Source organism: Siniperca chuatsi, linkage group LG4 (genome assembly GCF_020085105.1).
Source record: "Siniperca chuatsi isolate FFG_IHB_CAS linkage group LG4, ASM2008510v1, whole genome shotgun sequence".
Classification (NCBI taxonomy): Eukaryota; Metazoa; Chordata; class Actinopteri; order Centrarchiformes; family Sinipercidae; genus Siniperca; species Siniperca chuatsi.
Window position 1 is genome coordinate 17102778 of NC_058045.1, and position 21771 is coordinate 17124548.

General features: G+C 40.1%; 1 protein-coding gene across 3 annotated transcripts in view; it reads right to left on the reverse strand.

Annotated features, from left to right (window-relative positions):
• Positions 1-21771, reverse strand: part of lrrc4ca (leucine rich repeat containing 4C, genome duplicate a) — a 170785-nt gene that overhangs the window by 49550 nt on the left and 99464 nt on the right. For 2 of the 3 annotated variants that reach the window (XM_044193822.1, XM_044193819.1), the window contains exon 1: positions 1595-3259. The gene's annotated coding sequence lies outside the window, so the exon portion shown is untranslated. Of the gene's footprint in view, positions 1-1594; positions 3260-9137; positions 9276-21771 lie in introns of those variants that run through there. The other variant, XM_044193821.1, reaches the window with a different exon arrangement.

Below are 21771 nucleotides of genomic sequence, written 5' to 3' on the forward strand. Positions count from 1 at the left end.
AATCTCCACAGGGATAAGAAGGTTTGGGGAGTGTTAAATAGGGAGGAGGAATAGTCTCTCTACTTATTACTATGAATCACTCTGCACCAGTTGCCAACAAACAACTGCAATCTTGGGAATATGTAGGGAGGATTTATCATGCTAAAGCCTCTGACAGGGCAAAAACATAATATCAGCGGTCTAATTTGTCTCCCCAAGGTGATGTCACTCCATCATATGGAGGGCTTTTCTTTCAGTAGGTGAATAATGTTCGCCATGTTTCTCACTTTCACAGGTGAGAGATGCAATTCATTCTTTGTCTGAAGAGTGACAGCCACCTCTATTTATGCTTTTACCACCAACACTGGTTTATCACCAACATGACAGAAATCTATTTTTAAACTCACTTGCTACTGGGTTCAAAAGCACTGATATGACAAATTTAATACACACTTATAATGCTTGTACGAACCTTTGTTCAGGAGAATGCTCATCCTAAAGTATTCTTAATCCTTAATTCAGAGAAACAGATGAGGGCATATAGATAAATAGATAGATACAATTAATGGGTAGCCTAATGGGGCATGCTGATATATAATGCAGCCTACTGTACACATTTATTTATTTAGGCTTGCTCCATACAGTAATTGATGTTAGGCTTATGTAATGAGGTTTTGCAATAGAACAACTGCAACTCACTTTTATCATGTTTTTCATATCACAGACAGAAACTCTCAAATGTGTCACATGTTGCTTCGTTGCATACTGGGAAAGGATTATTTTCAGCGGACTAGAGGCTCAAATTTTCGAGCCATTAACTGCAACATCCAGTTGAGCAATTTCAGCACCATAAAAGAAGGACAGCTCCCACCCAGGCTACCACAGAGGCAGTGAACAAGTGCCTTCTGTGTAAACCATGTGAAGAAGAAGACGAAAAAAACAGTCCATTGTCTGAAGATTTAGGCAACAGTCAGATATTCCAGCGATGCAATCCTGGAATTTTAAATTCCAATACTAAATATTTGATATATGCCATACTTTTTTTTCTCAAAGGTTACTATAGCAGATACTCGTGCTAATATGGCTGATTTTCAGATGTAGGTTGAGAGCATGCTGTTATAGATTGGGTGTATGGATAGGTGAATGGATGGACTGCAGTTTCCTTGTCAGCATTCAGCATATTACAGTGTGAAAATTAGAACCACACGCATTTAATACACTTCCTTTTACAAATAGTTGATTTGCACTGTTTTGTAGGAAAGCTAAACTCTTTCTTTTTTTACTGTTCATGACATCTAAGCTTGATGCTCGCGTACTCAACTCAAGGGCGCGCAGTGAAACGCAAGCAGACCCACGCGAGCGCGCGCATCTTTTTCTTATCTTTCAAATCAGCGCATGATTAGAGATCTTTTAGTTAGAGGCCGCAGTATCAGTGAGGGTAAAGCCTTGGGAACGCTGTACCCTGATTTAGTTCATATCACAGCAGTCATGAAAAGAAGACGAAAAACTACAACATCTGGACATCCAACAGGAAAAACAGACTGAAGAGGTATTATGTTATAGGGACGAGTGAGACAATCAAAACATCTTTTTTACACCACAAACACCAACTTACTTGTTCACGAAGACGCCGAGGGCTGCAGGATCTCTGCTTTAGACGGAAAACGGTCCCTCTCCCGCTCCCTCCCCAAAAACTGCATCGAAAAAACATCCGCAATTCTCAGGCGATTTTGCAGAATCCGTGGTGATATTTCTTGTCAGACACATTGTGTTCCCACTCTCAAAACGACGTGGTATGTAATCCACATATCAGTATGGATGGCATGCTATTAACTCTCACGGTGATGATAATGCATCCGATATTTCCTCTTGTTTTCAGTACGCACACAACACAGAGGTACCCACAAGTGCCATTGTTGAAACTACTCTCCCGATACAAAGCGATACCCACTGTGGTCCCACATTTTCTCCAAATGATGAGTTAGGCGAATGTGAAGTAGCACTGTTTTTATTTGCTCTCAGATCTCAATTAAATGTTAAAAAAGTAACCTCTCCATAACATGTAGAGCACGGATAACCTCATGTGGTCAATTTCAGGTAGATACATCCTGAAAAGTCCGTCATTAGACTGTATGGCAGGCCACCATCCATACATTGAGGAGCAGAGGTGGGGTTATTTTAATGTCCCGCTCACTGTCGTTTTCAAATGTAACTTTTCTTCAAGTCCCTATTACTTCTTAGTCATCAGCCCAGCTGAATCTGATTAGATTTCACCTCACAACCCAGTGCGGATTTCAAGATGCTTATTTCTATTTTCCCTCCTGGTTATATCGATGAAAGAAGTTCCGCAGTTTAGTGATTGAAAAGGTATCCTATACATTGAAGAACTGATAAAGTTGCCGAGATTAAACAATATCTCTCTCTTCTCTTCAGGCTGCTCCGTTTTCCATTTTCGAGAGGAAAAATGCGTTAATCTGTGATGCAACATCGAAAGAAAAAAAATCCAGCAGGTATCCTCAAGAAGCCTTTAAAACCCCATCAGAAATTCAGGCAGCGGCTTCAAGTGTGAGGAGCCTTCATTGTACACCAAAAAGCTAAATTCTCACATGATTTCCGCGCCGAGCCTTGATTCACCAGGTCTGGACGGGAGTTTTACTTCATCAAAGGCAGTCATCACTTCTGCGCTCTTGTTCCATCTATGTGTGCAACCAATTCAAGCCTCATCCATCCATTGATGTGACACACACGGGGGTAAGAAATGACTTAAAGGTTATTATCCACAGAGCGCCGATCGTCCAAGCCACGTCTTCTTCTCTTTCAACTGCAGTGTGTTTTAACCTGCTTCAAGTGTGATCACAAATTACCCCGTTCCAATACGCGCACGGCTGCATCCATCGGTGAGCTTTACAGTACCTCAGTGCGCTCGGCATTTACGTATCCCAATAAAACGCACGGCGCAGCACGGACTGACACAGAATTGATAAGTGCACGAGGGGGCATCATGTTGGTTACCTCCCACTAACAGGCTGTTCTCTCCAAATGAGACTATTCCGCCAGTCACTGCTGGTGGATCGCCGTTGCTGTCAGCCGCAGGACTGTAGCAGTGAGGGCAGGAAATAATGTTTTCCCTCCCTTTCAGTCTTCACATTTCTCTGTTTGAACTTCCAGGGCTCATTAAATGTCTCCACTGCAGGAGAGGTGAATCTCACCGGAAGACTGGCAGTAATTAACTGATTCTTGACCTTGTCCTTCTCATTCATTGGTCAGTTTTAATAGGGGCAAGCAAATGCAAATTATTGTTTGAGCGCGCACATTTGTGTGCGTGTGTGGTGTGCGAGAGAGCAAGAGAGAGATTCCTCCCATGCGTCTCTGGCAAATGGGACACGACTGCCACCTACCGACTTCCCTTGCCTGTTTGCTGGGTGATGGTGTGATAGTGGCCTCAGGCTGCTTAGCATTGCTCTCCCATGACAGACTATGTTTTGTTTATATAGGGTTATTCTGTATGTATGCTATATCTATTTGTATTTTAAAATGCTATAGGGTACAATATGATACATTGGCCTACATGTTTATGGTGAAGAGAACAGTAGGCATGCAGTCACAGAATGGAATAAATGTAAAGTCAGTAAGGAGAGTACTGTGACAAGTTTGGCAACCCAGAAAACTGTTTAATATGTGTTATAATCTCTCTCAGGCTTCAGCATGTTAGACCCCATTTATAAACGCTGGCTCTGTGTTATGAATTATGAAAGTTGCAGATTTTTTAAGCATGGCGGCTGACACAGGAGACTTCAGGTCTTCAGAAAGATTATTGCTTGTGTAACGTTTATCTCAGGCAACCTGCTGTACAGCACATATTGTGCTCAACTCAGTCATATTATTCAACGTGTATAATGGAGCTAAAAAAAAGGATGAATTTGCAGAAGGCAGAGTGAGAACATGTCTCATCTGGGAAGAGTATGCATCCACAGACCATGTGATAGTAGATGTGAGAAAACATTTGAATGCCAGACTAGGGATCTGTCCATCTAGCTGTCAACATCTGATCTCATTCCCTGTGTGCTGAAGGTGTTGCATCATTCATCTGTCTTCATAACTGTCGACCTGCCTGTCTGTGTGTCTGGCATGTTGTAGCAAAGAGCACCACCCTCTTGCTTTCTAGTCGAAGGAGACATCATTAAATAACTCCATTCTTCTCGCCTCACATTTTCCTCGGCTGTGGCCAAGCAAGCAAATGAAGCCTATTGACATGCAAAGTCCTTTTGCTCTTCAAGATAGTGGAGCAGTTTTTTTGTATAATACACTTTGAACCTACAACATTTCCACGTCATTCACATGTAACTTCTGAGGTCACTTTTGAGTACTGTCTTCCATAATTTATGTCATGTTGCTGTATGACAGCCTTGCCTAATGGTTTTGATTGAACGCTTTTACTCTTCCACCAGCTGGGAGTCTGTGGATCTCTGGTGACCACTCCTTATTACTTTAGGTCTTATTTGCAGTGTAGGAACCATCACTGGAGGCCATACCCTTTATCTTGATTTATGTAGCTTCACAGACCATAGCGTCTTTGCTAGTGGCAATACTTGCTTCTTCAAAGTGAAGCTTTGGAATACTCAGATATTTTTGACAGAATCCATCACCTTAAGCACTATATGCATGTGTCAATTCTACAATGCATTATTCAACATCTTCTCAGCTAATGTGACACATTCATTTACGTTTTACTGATGTGAGCACAGGTCCTGAACACAACTGAAACATCATAGTAAAGATCACTCTGTCCTTGGAGAACGTTGAAGAGGCACTGTGCTGCCATTGTAAACAATGTGACATTGTTCCCTGAAAGGGCAAGACACATACAAGACTCACAGGGCCAGTTATTCCTGGAGTGCTAAGGGTAAAAAACCTATGTGAATTACAGACGCAGTGGTGGCGCAGGCTTTAAAATGGTCATTTTTACCACACCATGCTCTTTATCATCACTTTACGAAGACCTCTGAAAAAGGTTTTCTAACAGAAGAGAGGAAAAAGCAGTAAAGTGCCATTCAGAGACGGCTTAAGGTGCACAGCTTTCTTCCTTTCCTTGAGAGTATTATATTGTCAGGGCCTGAATAATACACGTGTTTGGATGCAATTAGATAATGTAATAATCATGTTTGGTATGCCATGTAGGTCTCATCCAGTGATCAAAAGGAATATGCATACATATAGCATAGGTTTGTCCAAACATAAAGCGTTAAGAACATAAGCACAAAGCATTTAATGCATTTTATTATAGTAATGCCATGTTATGTGGGATATGCATAGAATACACAATGTCAGCTACTCGCTCTGATGTCCAATTGAAATGTTGAGAAATTCTTCTCTCACTTTAAAATGTGTATCTCAACAGTTGGGGTTTGTTACCACCATACCATTTCATTGTTATTTTGATAAAAACACACATTATAATACCCCTCTCTCTGTCTGATGCTCTTTCACAAAAATAGTTAAATCTAGCTGCTCAGAGACTGAGTGAGAAGGGGGTACTGTGGCACTTACAGCTGCCCCTTTTAAAGGAGGATCTGAATACATTAATAATGTGTGTTATTTATTTTGAGATCTGCCATTCATTATTCATGATGTTGTTTTTGAGGGTATGAGACATCACTACTGATATCCTGCAAGGCTCAGAGGCAATGAAATAATGTAGTCAGGTGTGTTGTGAGAGGTAAGACAGAGAAGCAAGTCTGTGGGCCTGCGAATGTGTCACACGTCGCTTGTTTCCACTCTGCTCCATCAGTCTTAGTGCCACTTCAGGTTATGTAGCATAGGAAGCTTGTCTTTCTCTGTCTAATGTTTGATATCCTCTTTGTTGTTCCCTGTTTCCACTGCACTCACTGTAATCACATATTTCAACCACAGAATTAGTTTAGTGCACAGAGTCAGTGAGAGAAATTCCACAAACAACTCAGTGACGACATCTCTGAGATTCAAAGCAATTCATCAAATTTCATGGACTTGATAATTAGGTGCATCAATGTGTTTGCCATCCTATTTAATCTCCACTTTGATCCACACTAATCTCTAACTGTACTTCTTATCCAAGGCTTTCTTTGGCCCATAGGGCTCGTGATTGAAGAATGAATTCTTAGTTTCCATTCTAGGTCACTTTTGGCTTGGGTTCTCAATTCACCCCTGTATCTGGGCTAAAAATTCAAAGCATGCTTCACCCTAATAACACTCTCTACGCCACTTCAGCTGCATAATATAATGGTGAAGGAGACTGGATGACTGGCTTAGTTATTGCTGCAGCTCAAAGCAGTATCAAGAGATGAGAATGCCCAAACTCATTGAAGGATGAATCAGTTGATCATTATATAGTCAATATATTACTTATCATATCATGGATTCATCAACTGTCAGTGGTGTCCTTTAACATGTAAACTCAAATTAGCATTAGTAACATGAACACTAAAAAGTATTTTATATTATGTGATAAGTATTTCAATTTGCTTCTGTATTTTGAAAGGAACTGAACACGAACTCACAGTGGCAATCTTGAAGATCCATTCAAGTAAACTTCCAATGAGGAAGGTCCACATAAGCACAGAGTGCTCTCTCTCACTGCGCTGGTGACTTTGAGCGGTGTATTTAAAACTGCACTGAGCCTTGCTTTAATACAACAGAAAGGATAGCAATTTCACTAAATAAATACATATGTCAGCTTGCATTATATGTCAAAATGAGCATTCAACAGCAAATACTTGGTACAATAAAAAACAACTAACTGTCCTTTGAAATATATCACCTAAAAAATAGATTTTAAAAAAAATCGTATTATGCATCTCTTGAATCTCTGGATATAAAAATCTTTGGAGGGAGATTTGTGAGTGAAGCTGTGACTGATTAAAGTCAAGCTCTTTGTTTTAATTACATTTGAGATAAGCATTATTCTAATTTACAGGCAAAAAGAAAGGAATTTGAAGGAATTTACAGTTCTAAGTAATTCATGTTCACTAGGATCAATTGTAATGATAGTTTTGGTGGATATTAAATATTATAAATAATTTTAATGGACAAAATGTTCTGTTTTGACCTTGTTGACCCACCTGCACTCTCAATACTCAGAAAAGAAGATAGAAAGACATAAAGCAATTTGACCTTAAGAAGGCTCCAAGCCCATGGCCCAAATGATTTGACAGCAAAAATAAAAGTTTGATAAATGATTTTGGAGGAGGTTCTGTGAGTATAGATTAAAAGTTGCCAGACATACTGCCATTTGAAACTTTACCACTGTTTGGCCATATGGTAAAATGTAGCCTCAATCAAATATGGTCTGACAAACTTTCAGGCATTTGCACACATTTATGTGCAGTTTGGTTGCTGAAGTGCGTGGGCATTTAGAAATTATGTATTCCTTTCAGGTTGTGTGCAACTTCTTTTGTGGGTCATGACTAAGTGCAAGTATCAAAATTTTGTGATGCAAAGATGATGTAGGCAGTTGAAATATGCTGTGTAAAATTTGATGGAGAGGGAGGCAATAGGGAAAAAAAATATATTGGTGCTACAGAGCATGATGAAATGTGGTTTAGTACAATTAAGGGTCCATCCAAAATATTTATCTGAAAGTCGGTTGCTTTAGCAAGCTTGGCAGTTTTGTCTTACTTCACTTGTGCACAGTCCAAAGAGTTGTTTTTCAAATCCCATGACCTGGAAGTCCATTTGCAGAAAGGAGTGTGAAAAAATACAAAATGTGTTAGATAAAAAAAATGTTAAATATGTTGGTAAAATTATCAAAGGAGAAATGAAAATTAGGTGATTATAGACATTACAGTTCAGAATTCATTTGCCAAGACTTCCTCATTTTAACACACAATTGGACCAATTGATGTACTTGTTGTTTGTTGAGCATAAGTTCTAGGAAACACTTGAAGCCGATCCACCAAATCTGATAGTTGAAGGACTCTGGATCTCTGGAATACAGCTAGCTTTAGGGGAAAGGAAGCTCAATCCTCACACAGAAAAGAGTTCAGTCCTTTAGCCACAAACCTGGAGATGAAAGATGTGAACATGTGCCAGAAGCTCCACATTCCTCACCATAATGAAATGCATATTGCGTAGAAACATCCTCCCATGCTATTTACTGTAAATGAAGAAACTATTGAGCACTTGAGAAATTATCATGCTGAAGTCGGAGCTATCCCCAACGCTTTTATTTCAGAATTAAGCTTGAATTTATTAGTCATTAGCGGTTTCCTCAATCATTCATTACACTTTTTATATCCCCCAATGAATATTTTTAATGTGCTCATCTCAAAATGTAGAGCTCTCTCTGCACATTCATATATTGTTTTTTTATCTGCTGTTCACCCATCTATTACAGTGTAAAATATCACATCCAAATAGTTAGAGAAATTAATATCTGACAAGAAAGTTGAGGCCTGAAACACGTCAAGTTTACTAATGAATATCTCCCTTTTATCATAGTGACAGAAATATTTTTAGAAATAATCTAACCTCAATGTATTTTCTGTAGAAATGCTTTGCCATAATAAAGTCAGATGTTTCAAGTCAAGCACGACTGACTGTTTCCTCTGCAGGTGAACGAAGGCCCACAGAATTATACTATGCATGACAAACCACTAAGGGTACATAGATGCAGACCTTGATGTGAGGATTTTGAAATGGATAAGTATGTATTACATGTTTGCCATGCATTGTGGAATTTGTAATTATTATAGTATATGAGCAAGCCATAAATGGATTGGTGCAAATGTGTGTCGTTTTGAATAAAATACAACATGCACTGCAGAGTTTAATGAAAGTTCCCACATAGAGCCCATTCTGAGTCACAGTCATGCGACCACATGCAGTTCAGTATGTGTGTCTTCCTACTGATAGTTCAGCATCAGTATGCTGTACATCTTTTAACAACCCCCATATTCCTGCTAGAATTGTCTATTAATGCACAACCATTAAAGGCTTACTAAGTTTGCTTCTGAGAAAATCTTGACTGACAATCAGAGGATGAAGCTTTAATCATGACATAAACCTTGTAATCCTGTATCATAGCAGATTTAGTCTTGGTGTAACCTCAGTTTCAGCTTGTTTATCTCCTTGCCTGTGTCTCTGTTCACGCAAAACAAGTAGTGCTCCAGACAATGGCGTACCTATTCAGATGTGAGGCAGGGAGCAGATTTGCAGCATCTGGATGTGACGGCCGATCCCCTCTCCCTCTAATCCTCTGTGTGGTTGTCTTTCTGCTCAGACACATAGGGGATCGAGTGGGCCATCCATTCACATCCTGCCTGCCATAGGGCAGATAAACAGAGGAAAACAGTGTAAATGGCCACATAATCAATAAGAAACATTATAAGGAACTACACATTTCATTGGCTGTATTTGCATTTGCTTAGCTGGCAAAAATATACTGCTCACATTTAGTGGGATGGAGGTTGATTAGCTCTTAAATGAAGTGTCTCTTCAGGCTGGTATCACAAAAATGGTAAAATGCGTGGGAGCATGAGAGTTCATGATGTTGTGGATAGAAAAGAACATGTGATTTTGCAGTGGTTTCCATTCCAAAACACCCCTGATCATGCTGTATGTCCTGAAATGGCATCAGGACTTCACTTTAAGATCCCCTATTCATTATTTAAAAGCAGTATAAACATTTATTAAATGGTTTATAACACACTATTATACTAGTTATATGCAGGTATGAGGACATTTTTAAGTGTTTATTAATGTGTTTGTCAACAATTATAACTTCTATGAAGACATACAGTGGTGTGAAAAAGTGTTTGCCTCCTTTCTGATTTCTTATTTTTTTGCATGTTTGTCACACTCATCAAACAAATTTAGAAATGTGTCAAAGATAACACAAGTAAACACAAAATGCAGTTTTTAAATGAAGTTTGTTATTATTAAGGGAAAACAAAATCCAAACCTACATGGCCCTGTGTGAAATAGTGATTGCCCCCAAAACCTTAATAACTGGTTGGGCCACCCTTAGCAGCAACAACTGCAATCAAGCGTTTGCGATAACTTGCAATAAGTCTTTTACAGCGCTGTGGAGGCATTTTGGCCCACTCATCTTTGCAGAATTGTTGGAATTCAGCCACATTGGAGGGTTTTCGAGCATGAACTGCCTGTTTAAGGTCATGCCACAGCATCTCAATAGGATTCAGGTCAGGACTTTGACTAGGCCACTCCAAAGTCTTCATTTTGTTCTTTTTCAGCAATTCAGAGGTGGACTTGTTGGTGTGTTTTGGATAATTGTCCTGCTGCAGAACCCAAGTTTGCTTCAGCTTGAGGTCACGAACAGATGGCCGGACATTCTCCTTCAGGAGTTTTTGGTAGACAGCAGAATTCATGGTTCCATTTATCACAGTAAGTTTTCCAGGTCCTGAAGCAGCAAAACAGCCCCAGACCATCGCACTACCACCACCATATTTTACTGTTGGTATGATGTTCTTTTTCTGAAATGCGGTGTTACTTTTACGCCAGATGTAATGGGACACACCTTCCAAAAAGTTCAACTTTTGTCTTGTCAGTCCACTGAGTATTTTCCCAAAAGTCTTGGGGATCATCAAGATGTTTTCTGGCAAAAATGAGACGAGCCTTAATGTTCTTTTTGCTCAGCAGTGGTTTTCATCTTGGAACTCTGCCATGCAGGCCATTTTTGCCCAGTCTCTTTCTTATGGTGGAGTCATGACCACTGACCTTAACTGAGGCAAGTGAGGCCTGCAGTTCTTTGGATGTTGTTGTGGGGTGTTTTGTGACCTCTTGGATGAGTCATCGCTGCGCTTTTGGTGTAATTTTGGTCATTTTGTCAGGGTGGTCCTATTTAAGTGATTTCTTGATTGAGAACAGGCGTGGCAGTAATCAGGCCTGGGTGTGGCTAGAGAAATTGAACTCAGGTGTGATAAATCACAGTTAAGTTATGTTTTAATAGGAGGGGCAATCACTTTTTCACACAGGGCCATGTAGGGATTTTGTTTTCCCTTAATAATAACAACCTTCATTTAAAAACTGCATTTTGTGTTTACTTGTGTTATCTTTAACACATTTTTAAATTTGTTTGATGATCTGAAACATTTAAGATAAACATGCAAACATGCAAAAACAAAAAAGAAATCAGGAATGGGGCAAACACTTTCACACCACTGTATTTTATATTATTATATTATTATTTGCAGTCATTCATCTGTCTACACACCAACCTCCACTTATGAATGCTCTCAGGAGGAGTTAGAGTTGGTGACAAATACATTAATAAACACTTATATCTGCTTACAACTACATGATAGTGTGTTATATTTGTTAAATGTTTATGTACAGCTTATAAATGCAAAGAAGGGGAACTTAAAGTTAAGTGTTGCCAAAAGATCAACTGTTATCAGGAAGTACGGCTGAAATCGAAAATGCTAGATACCCTAATCTTCTTGGAGAAGCAAAATGCAACTTTAAAGAGTCCAGTCAGGTCTGTATTTGGCCACTGTAAGGTATCACCTTGAAAGGTTGGAAATAATTGAACACCATGAGGTTCACTCCTGATTACCTTAATCATCTTTCTCCTAGAAAGGTCATTTTACAGTCTGGTTAACTACGGACAATAAGAATCAATGACTGGTAAATGATGACATTCATAAGAGCTGCTTGTGGTAATGTCTAATGGGCAAGCTAACACTATTTTAAAGAGATTAGCAAGATGAGGAATAGAATATGGAGCCAGATGTGACATGGCATGAAACACTGTGACCATTAAACACAGTGGATGACTGGAAAGCAATTCTTGCCATAGTTACTAAATGGTCACTTCATGATTACTTTTTAACCTTTTTAACCATTCAAATAAATCTGACAAATCGGATGGTGCCTACTGTGTAATTCCAGCCAATCTGCATCAGTAATATATTTGGTTTGGAATTAGCACAACAGATGGCTGTTGTCATATAAAAACCTTGTAACTCAAGTTTTGGTGGTTTTAATGTTTCATGCTGTCACGGTACGACTTGGGGTGCATTGTGGGTTGAGAAAAAAACAGTTCCACTATCTGAAAAATATGAGATAGTAAAGAAAATGAGCCACTTTCATGAGAAGTTTTTCAGTAGGCCTTTTTGTAAAGATTGCACATTATTCGTAGAAAATTCTAATAATTCTGTTTTGATACAGTTTGACTATCCCTCTTTGATATTGACTAAATATACTTGATTACCTCCTTTAATTTGCATTTTTAGTATAATTTATATGCTACACCATGAGTTACAGTTTACGTGTAACCAGTATTAATGCACTTCAAATCCAAGGAAAAAGGGTTTTGTTGCATCATTAGTTTTTCACTTTGAGCAAAACTTAAAGCAAACTTGGTGCGTGTCATTCACACACACACACACACACACACACACAGACAGAGAGAAACAGCCACGGTACAATCAATCATCTCTACACACTACAATGAAATTCAATTGCACTGATCCGTTATTGATCTGTCATCCAAACAATTTTTCATCTCATGCTAGATGGGTACAAAGAAAATATATTTAGGTGCTATCCTTTCTACAGTCCAATATATTCAAAGCGTCCTGCAATACATGTCTACACTTAATCTAAATACACCTGCAATCCAGTATTTCTGATGAGTGTGCTTTTCATTCTGAGTATACATTATTTCTGCTAATGGACAATCAATATGATGAACTGGAGTCAATACTCAATGGCTGCGGCCAGAAATGTGGGTGCATTTTGTATAGTGTTCCCTATGAAATGTAAAGATTGCGTTCAGGCATTTCTGTTAGCTTCAGCTCACGAGCTGCTCCACTGCACCAGAAAAAGCTGCTGGCAAAAAAAAACATTTGATCTCTGCCACTTGCAGTATAAATAAAAAACAATACTAAAATACTGTATTTCTGTTTGGAAGAGGAAGAAAGTGGGCTGGGTAAACAGATTCCTGTGCCAAAAAAATGATCCACAAGTGGGAAGTCAGGACAGACCACACAGAGTCAGAAGTGCAAAGCAAAACTTTGAGCTGCTTTGGGTGACCCGCAACTTATCAGTCTAATTTGCAGTCTTCTGTTCTGCAGTCTTTGCATCAAAGTTAGCTGCCAGTCCGAGTGAAGAACTCTTTAAAAAAGTATCACATGCATTTGAATTACAAAAGGTATTATTGTTATTTAGCACTCAACACTTGTACTCCAACAGTACCTCAACGGATGAACACCTCTCTGACACGGTCGCAATAAAACAGAATATACAAAGTTTCATTACTGTAGAATAAATTACAGGGATAGTATATTGGATTGTAGTGACAAGTAAGTGAATTTTGATATTGTGCCTGTTTGAACAAGATCCAGAGAGACAGCAAAAGAGGAAAGAGACTACAAAGCAACAAAGAAAAATACAGATACAGACAGAATCAGACAGACCCAATAAAAATCCTAGAAAAACAAATTATCTTGTTCTCTATGGCTTTGGTTTTGCTTAATTAATAAGGCATTCTACTGTATAATAAACAACAAAACCACATACTGGAGGCTAGTTTCTGCTCTATATTTAATCTAAGTGGAGGAGTTCAGACTGACCCTGTGTGGATAGCATTGTGCAAAAGCCCATAGACACCAGTGCTAAGCTTTTTCTCCAAACTCTCTGCAAGCAATTTAAGCCTTGCCCTTTGCCATAATCCCTCCCAGACTCACTGCTGGCTGACATGCAGAAGAGTATCTACTCTAACTCCAGTTCCCAAACTGTGCCCTGCTGATAATGTTCTGGAAGCCAAATGCCAAGCAAATGAAATCTAAGTCCTGTGATATTGCCGTTCCATAATATATCTTCATTGTATTTTGAGGCATATAAATCCTAACATTCTCATCATGGAAATCATTGAAATACTACAGAACACTAACACAATGCTGCCAAAGTCCAAAAGTAGAGGTCTTATCTACTCTGTAGCACCGTGGACACAAATCCTATACTGTAACATTTTGCTTGACATGTATGAAGAGAGCGTGCTAATTTCTTATTGGTCCTTTTGAGGTTTCTCCTACCTCTCCTGAGATATTAAAATCACACAGTACTATGCCGGTTAAGAAGAAACTATGACATTGCTTTAGAAAGGGATCTCTTTATGGCCAATATGGACAGGAGGAACAGTTACGACTAATTTTCTCTTTCAGTATACATATGGTAATGTGAGTATTTTTTCAAGACAGACTTGAAAAAAATGTGAACCTATCTTTTAAGTGCAGTTCAGACATTATAAATGCAAGGTTTCTGATATGTATGCCACTTATTTTAATAATGATTCTAGTCATACTGATAACTTGAATACTATTTACATACTGTATATCTGGACCCATGTATTATTTACTTTGTTTCAAGATAATTGTTCTATGGAACATGTTTTTCTTTTGTTCTGGCCTGTCCTCAAATCTCAACTACAACACAGAAAACACCCACCTTGTACCATTACTATATTTCTGATAACAATGCATGCATACTTAACAATCAGTATTACATTTACACTAACTCGATTACTGCAATCAACCAGATTGAATAATTTAAAGCATTTTCATGGTTTGCAGTAACCCAATTTCCACTTAATCTGAGTTTGCACGACTTGTATTATAATTGAGTTATCCAGAATAATATGCAATAGCCAACAGCAACAACACCTTATTGAAGCCACAAAATACAATAAGGAAGGTCAGGGGGATTAGTGTTGCAGTGACTTTACTTTTCTTCCACTCTCAGTAAAGACAAGCATATATGCTGCTACTTGTGTATAGAAACACCTCTTTACCATTTACTGCCGCTTTACCCCCAGAGTGAAGTGGAGATAGAGGTGGTGCATGCACAGACTGAAAACCCCAAATGAATCAATGTTTAAGATCAATGTTTATACATCCCACAGTGTACTTTGACAGACGTGTAATTCAGCTCTGTTGTTCAGTGTTTTTTGTTTCTCTGATTTCAAGCTTACAGCATTTTGACTAGGATCCCTGGGTGATATTTTGACATGAAGTGGCATGTGAGTGAGTAGTAATGGGTGGAGATCTCTCAGTCAGTCAATATCAGTATCAGCAAACAGGGTCTTGCTAACAGAAATATTTCAAACCACAATGCAACCTGATTTTCTTCTATCAAACACAACAGAGGAAGACAGTTTTGTCATCTTTCTTATGCTCGATTCTGCTCTTTTCAGACATCACTGAAGGGTGAGAGGAAGTAGTTGAGCCTCTGTGTGTGTTTTATGCTGCAATTCAAAGTAAATGAGCATTAGGTTATAGATTATAGGATACACGCCATCCCTTATGAGTTTTAGCTACATGACAGTTGCAGCAATTGTATTGCTGTTATCTGGTAATAATCAATTTTTAGCATGCATGTAAACACACTGAATATGTTCACTTGACAGTAGGGCTCCAACTAACAATTATTTTCATTGTTGATTACGTTTTATATTATTTTTTCGATTAATCGTTTAGTATAGGAAAGAAAGTTGTGAAAACAACTCCAAGGTGATCAAAATATTTTGTTGTTGTTTGACCGAAAGTCAAAAACAAAACGTCCAGAGAAAAACTGCAAATCATCATATCTGAGAAGCTGGAGACAGAGAATGTCAGGCATTTTTCACTTTTTCTTTTTGAAAAATGATCAAAACAGATACCGATTCTTTTTCTGTCAATCAACAAATCGACTAATTGTTTCAGCTCGGCAGTACTACAAGGCTCTTGGACACACATGCACATATAATACACACAAGCATGTGTTTTATTAATAATCACTACATCAATTCTGTGTCCATGTTTTATGAGAAGCTTGTCATAGTTTGAGGTTTTGTCCTGTTTCCTGTTTTATTTTGTAGTATTCTCCTCCCCTTGTGTGTCTTGTTGTTTTACTTCCTGTCTTTGTTTGCTTTCACTCCAGTTTTGATTGTTGGCCCCTCCTTGATTGTTTGCACCTGTGTCTCGTTGTCTCACCTACCTTAGTGTATTTAGTCCGGGTCTTTTCCTTTGTTCATTGTCGGGTAGTTGTTCCTGTCATGTGCATTTTTGTTTGTACTTTGTTCCGGTGTCCAGCATCCCGGCATTTCTTACCGTGAGTTCTTTGTATTTGATTCCTTGTTCCTTGTTCCTTGGACCTTGCCTGTACCATGGACTTGTGTACCTTTGCCTGCTCCCTGTCGGATTGGTTTGCTTTGTTTGGACTTACTCCCCACATCCCCCAGTGTTTGCTTGCAGTTTATAAAATAAACAGTTGTTACCTCATCCACATATCACTTCCTCGTCTTCTGCACTTGGGTCCTTATGTGGGTCCTAAATGTGCAACACTGAAAGCTTCAAAACAAAAGAAACTCTTGAAGTATATTTATTTTTATATATTTAAGAATTATCCATGATATGCAGAGATCTACTATCTTGAAAATATATAGCCCAACCCTCAAAGTTTGTTTTATAAAGCTTTTTGGACTATGTGTCACAACTCATCTTATTTGATGATGATGATGATAATAATAATAATAATAATAATAATAAACTTTATTTATATAGCAAAAACAAGTTGGCAAAGTACTTCATTAACAGAAAAAAAACAGCCCTACTTCCCTCTGTCTCATGCCTTGCCATGGGGACCGAGAGCAACAGCTGGTTTGCAAATCTGAGAGTACGAGCAGGGGTGTAAAGGGTGAGAGGGTCCATAATGTAAGAAGAGGCAAGGCCGCTCAGTAATTTAAAAACAAGCAATAACATTTTGAAATCAATTCTGAACACCACGGGTAACCAGTGCAATGAGACGAGAATAGAGTAAATGTGCTCATATTTTTGAGTTCTTGTTATAACTCTAGCTGAGAGTTTGAGCATTGCTGAATGAAAGAAATGATCTAATCAACAAATTATCTAATAATCTTGGCAATACTCCTGATTTGACTGATAGATAATTTTGTGATATTGCTAAAATGTTTAGTGAAGTTAAGGTCCGAATCAAAGATTACTCCCAGATTTCTGGCCTCATGGGTACCCTGCAAACCCTGGGAAGCTAAAGTCTGACTTACACAATCCCAATTTGTCATTGTCAACAGGACCTTGTCCAGGACCTTATGGCTGCAAGACAGACTGTGAGTGAGGTAACTGAGGCTAGGTCTGATGGATTTATGGACAAATAGATTTGTGTATCAGCATAAAAATTGAAAGAAATATTAGAGTTGCGGATAACTTGACCCAGTGGTAACATGTAGATACGGAACAGCAAAGGGACAAGAATAGACCCTTGAGGAACGCTGCAGGTGATATTTGCGTAGCTAGAGGAGACATTCCCAACTGATACAGAGAAGGTTCTGTCACTCAGGTAAGACTTAAACCAGTCTAGAGCAGTCCCAGTCACACCTACCCAGTATTCTAGTCAATAAATTAACAAGCATCTGAATTGATCCTGATGTCATATAAAACTTTTAGAAGTGCAGTTTCTGCAAGGGTATGAGCTGAGAATATATCACTTCCTCCAGTGCTTTTGCAAGAAAGGGTAATTTAGATATGGGTCTTATTAAGATTAAAAAAACATTAAGACTGTCTGTGTCAAGGTTAGATTTTTTCAATAGGTGTTGAACAACAGCCGGTTTAAATATTGAAGGAATAATTCCTGAAGACTTGTTGAATATTGCTAAAATATTGGAAAATAAAAAGGCAGAAACCTCTTTTAAAAATCTTGTGGGTAAAACAAATAAAGGAGAGGAGGAATATTTAATGCCATTAATCATCCTCAGTAAATCTGACTAGGATACCAGATAAAATGAATAAATTAATAAAATCTGATACATCTCATTGTGTGGTAGAATAAACAGAGATGGCATGATTTGGGCTCTAATGCTGGAATCGACAAAAAATGACAGAAATGTCTCACATCTCTCAATACAAAAGACTTCTTTGGAGGGGGGTGGTTTTAGTTTAGATTTGGAGGCCCCAGGCAAAGACCAATCTCGGGCCCTTCTCCATTTTGCTTAACACAATCATAGCTAGTGAACAAAAACTATTTGGAGCAGCTCTTTTCAGTTAACAAAGTCACAGAACTAAAGGATAGACCCAAATGAGAATTCTCACTGTTCTAACTGATAAACTTCAAATGCCCTTCAGTCAGAAGACAATATGGCAAGAAAAGGATTATAAGCAGTGTTGGGCAGTAGCGGCGCTACAAGTTGTGGCATTACAAGTTTAACTTTTCAGTAGCGTGGTGGTAGCAGTGCTGTTTTCTGAATCAAATAGCTTTTGAGTAGCTTAGCTCTTTTATTGATCAAGCTACATTTTCCCAAGCATTTTTGAAGCTCAAGCGCAGCGGCGCTTTCTGCTGTGGTCTGAAATAAAACTGCTAAGGATCAGTAGGTGACGCCACCGTAATACACAGATGTGTATGTGCAGACGACAGAAGCACTTCCGCATGATGATGGCATCACACACCAATTCTTGACCTGGTGCCTATGACATCTATCCTGCAGGGGAATACAGACACGTGAGCTTGAGTTTACACATTCAGGTGATTCCCGTATAAACCAACGCGACCATCGCCAACCAAGCTAACCATCACAATTCAGTGCAGTCTGCAAGCACCACCCAGCAACTTGTCAACAGCTAACCACTAGCTAGCTACAACTTTTTCACTGTTGGCAGAAAATGAATATAATTAAGCGTGATTGGTTTTAGAGCAGTGAGAGCAGAGAGCACAGTTTATTGACAGTTTTATTAATCACCGAGATACCACTGACTTGGAATGAAGGTGGTTCAATGTAAAAAAAAAAATATAGCATTGATGTAGTAAGCTGCTTTTGCCATGTTGCTGTAGCTTAGCTTGCTACATTTCTCTGGGGGTAACTTCAGTGTAGTTGTACGGTACATGCTTTTTCATAAATAATTTGATCATCCACTATTCTCTAGAGGTAAAAGTCCAAATTCCACTCTGTTTTTTTTTTTTTTTTTTTAATGCAGCAGAGGACTGCAATGGGGGGCGTGGCCTTGTAGCTACGTAGTGTGTGACGCAGGAGGTAAGGAGACACCGACTAGAGTGACTTACTGACAGTGTGACAGACTGACCACCACTCAGTGTAGTTTATACATCCATGGGCTGTTGTCAAGTAAAATATTCACAAATGCTTGGTACAAATCGGGTAGTAATAAGGATGCGCATGTGCAGAACGGATCAGGCAGCCACTGTCGGCCAGTCTGTCTCTGTTAATTCAAATTTCTACATCATTTGATTTGGCGCAAATACAGCATGTATAGGTACTGGAAGGTCAAGGTGGAATAGTCCATTAAATGTGAAATGTGGATGATAATAAATATTGTTAAATAGATATTTAATTTGATTATCTATTACAGATTATCATTTGTTTAGAGTGACAAGAAAGGATGGCGGATGAGGCCCCAAGCAATTGCCTATCTATGACGTGTGGTTTGATTCCAGCCTGTGACAGTTTGTCTGCATTCCCTAGTGTTTTCCGCCAATATTCCTCTCCCATCTGTCTATCCATGGGCATGGTGGCACATCCACTGGCTCTCGACTCCAATGCTCCCACCCACCTGATGCTCATCCTCCAATCACTCCGCTCAGCCAACACACCTGCCACCAATCAACGCATCATCCAAACTCTCACCAGTCAAGGTGTCCTCGTGGGCCAGCACGACCAAGTCCTGTGGGAAGTTATGGAGACACTCAGAAACAAGTGGGCATCCCATACAAACCACTGGAGACTCCACTGGAGGCTAACGCTCTCAATGGCAGTCGGTTAGCCCAGGTCACCCACTGCACCAAGCCCATTTAACTTGTTCTCTCTGGTAGTCATCATGAGTACATCCAGTTCCACCTTATCTCCTCTCCTCACTCCCCTATTTTTCTCAGCTACCCCTGGTTAAAAACTCACAACCCTCACCTAGATTGGTCAACCGGTAAGCTAGTTAGCTGGAGCCTCTTCTGCCACTCCTACTGTCTACAGTCTGCCCTAGCTTCTGTAGAGGTCACTAACTTAACTCCCTCGATCGAACCTCCCAATCTGTCCAGCATTCCCCCAGAATATCATTAGTGAGACATTAGTGAGTTTTTCAGTAAGCAGCGTGCCCTGTCCCTACCACCCCATCAACCACATGACTGCTCCTTTGAACTGCTCCCAGGAGCCCCCTTACCCTCGAGCCGGGTGTTCAACCTATCTCGCCCAGAAAGGGAAGTGAAGGAAAAATACATCCATGAGTCACTGGCTGCTGCCATCATCCAGCCGTCCTCCTCTCCTGTGGGAGTGGGTTTCTTCTTTGTGGCTAAGACAGACCGCTCCCTTTGTCCCTGCATCGGCTACCATGGACTCAACACCATCACCCTTAATAACAAGTACCCTCTGCCCCTGATCAGCTCAGTCTTCGAACCCCTACAAGGAGACACCATATTCTGTCATAGTCAGCCACCATGCCCGTACAACCCCTGCAGGCTCTAGTGTGTTTTCCTTTCCTTGTGTGTCCTCTGTTTGTCTCAAGATATATATGTGTGTGTGTGTGTGTGTGTGTGTGTGTGTCTTCTGGTCTGGCTCCCTGGTCTCCTGCCTGCTGCTGATCACTGGCACACCTGACGGCCATTACTCATCAGTCTCCACAGCATACATACCTGACTCTAACACACTACCAGTGCCAGATCGTCTCTGTACACTTGTATGACATCTACGTAACGGCTCCCCTTTTGACTAAAGCTAAGTACTATTGTAGTTCTTTCTCGTTGTCTCGTTATGTGACTTTGGTTTGCTTCTGCCTCAGAACAACCCCTCGCCGGTGATTGCAATCACAGTCTCCTCCCAGATCTCGGCCAAACCTGTTTGCCTGTCTCATCTGCCACGCTATCTCTGCCAGCTGTCTCCTCGGCTCTGCCAGCTACAACTCACGAGCACCTACCACTCGGATCCGGTCTACTCCACTCTACGGATCCACTGCCGGGCCTACACATCACCCTACACAAGCCAGGTCTTCCTGTAGTCGGATGACATCCTGATTTCCTCCCGCAGTCTCAAAGAACATGTGGTACATGTCAAGCAGGTTCTCCAAAGACTCTTGGAGAATAAACTTTTTGTAAAGGCAGAGAAGTGTGAGTTTTACGTCAGCTCCGTTTCCTTCCTGGATATCATCGAACGGGGTCAGGTGAGGACCGACTCAGAGAAGATCTGGGCAGTGGCATAGAGGCCACACCCAGTTTGGTTAAGCAGCTACAGAAGTTCCTCGGTTTTGCCAACTTCTATCACTGCTTCATCCACAACTACATTAGGGTTGCTGCACCCCTGACAAGACTCACTTCCCCAGCAGTTCCTTTTGTGTAGATCCCAGAGGCAGAGGCAGCCTTCAAAAAGCTTAAGGCAGGGTTCACTTCAGCCCCTGTACTCACCGTGACCTTTCACGCCAGTTCATTGTGGAGGTGGACGCTTCCAACACCAGGGTGGGAATGCCTTTCTCAGCATTCCAGTGATGACCAGAAGCTTCACCCTTGTGCCTTCTTCTCCTGAAGCCTAACCCCAGCAGAGGGGAACTACGATGTTGCCAATCAGTTGTTGACTGTTAAACTTGGCTTGAAAGAATGGAGGCACTGGGTGGAGGGAACTGAACAGCCATTCATCGTTTGGACTGATCACAAGAACTTGGCTTACATCCAGACAGCCAAATGGCTCAACTCTTGGCAAGCTCACTGGGCACTGTTCTTTGGTCACTTTTCCTTCACCCTCACCTTCACCCTCTCTTGGCAATTCACCACTAAACCATCCTCTTCCGACCCAGAAGCTATCCTACCTACTACCTG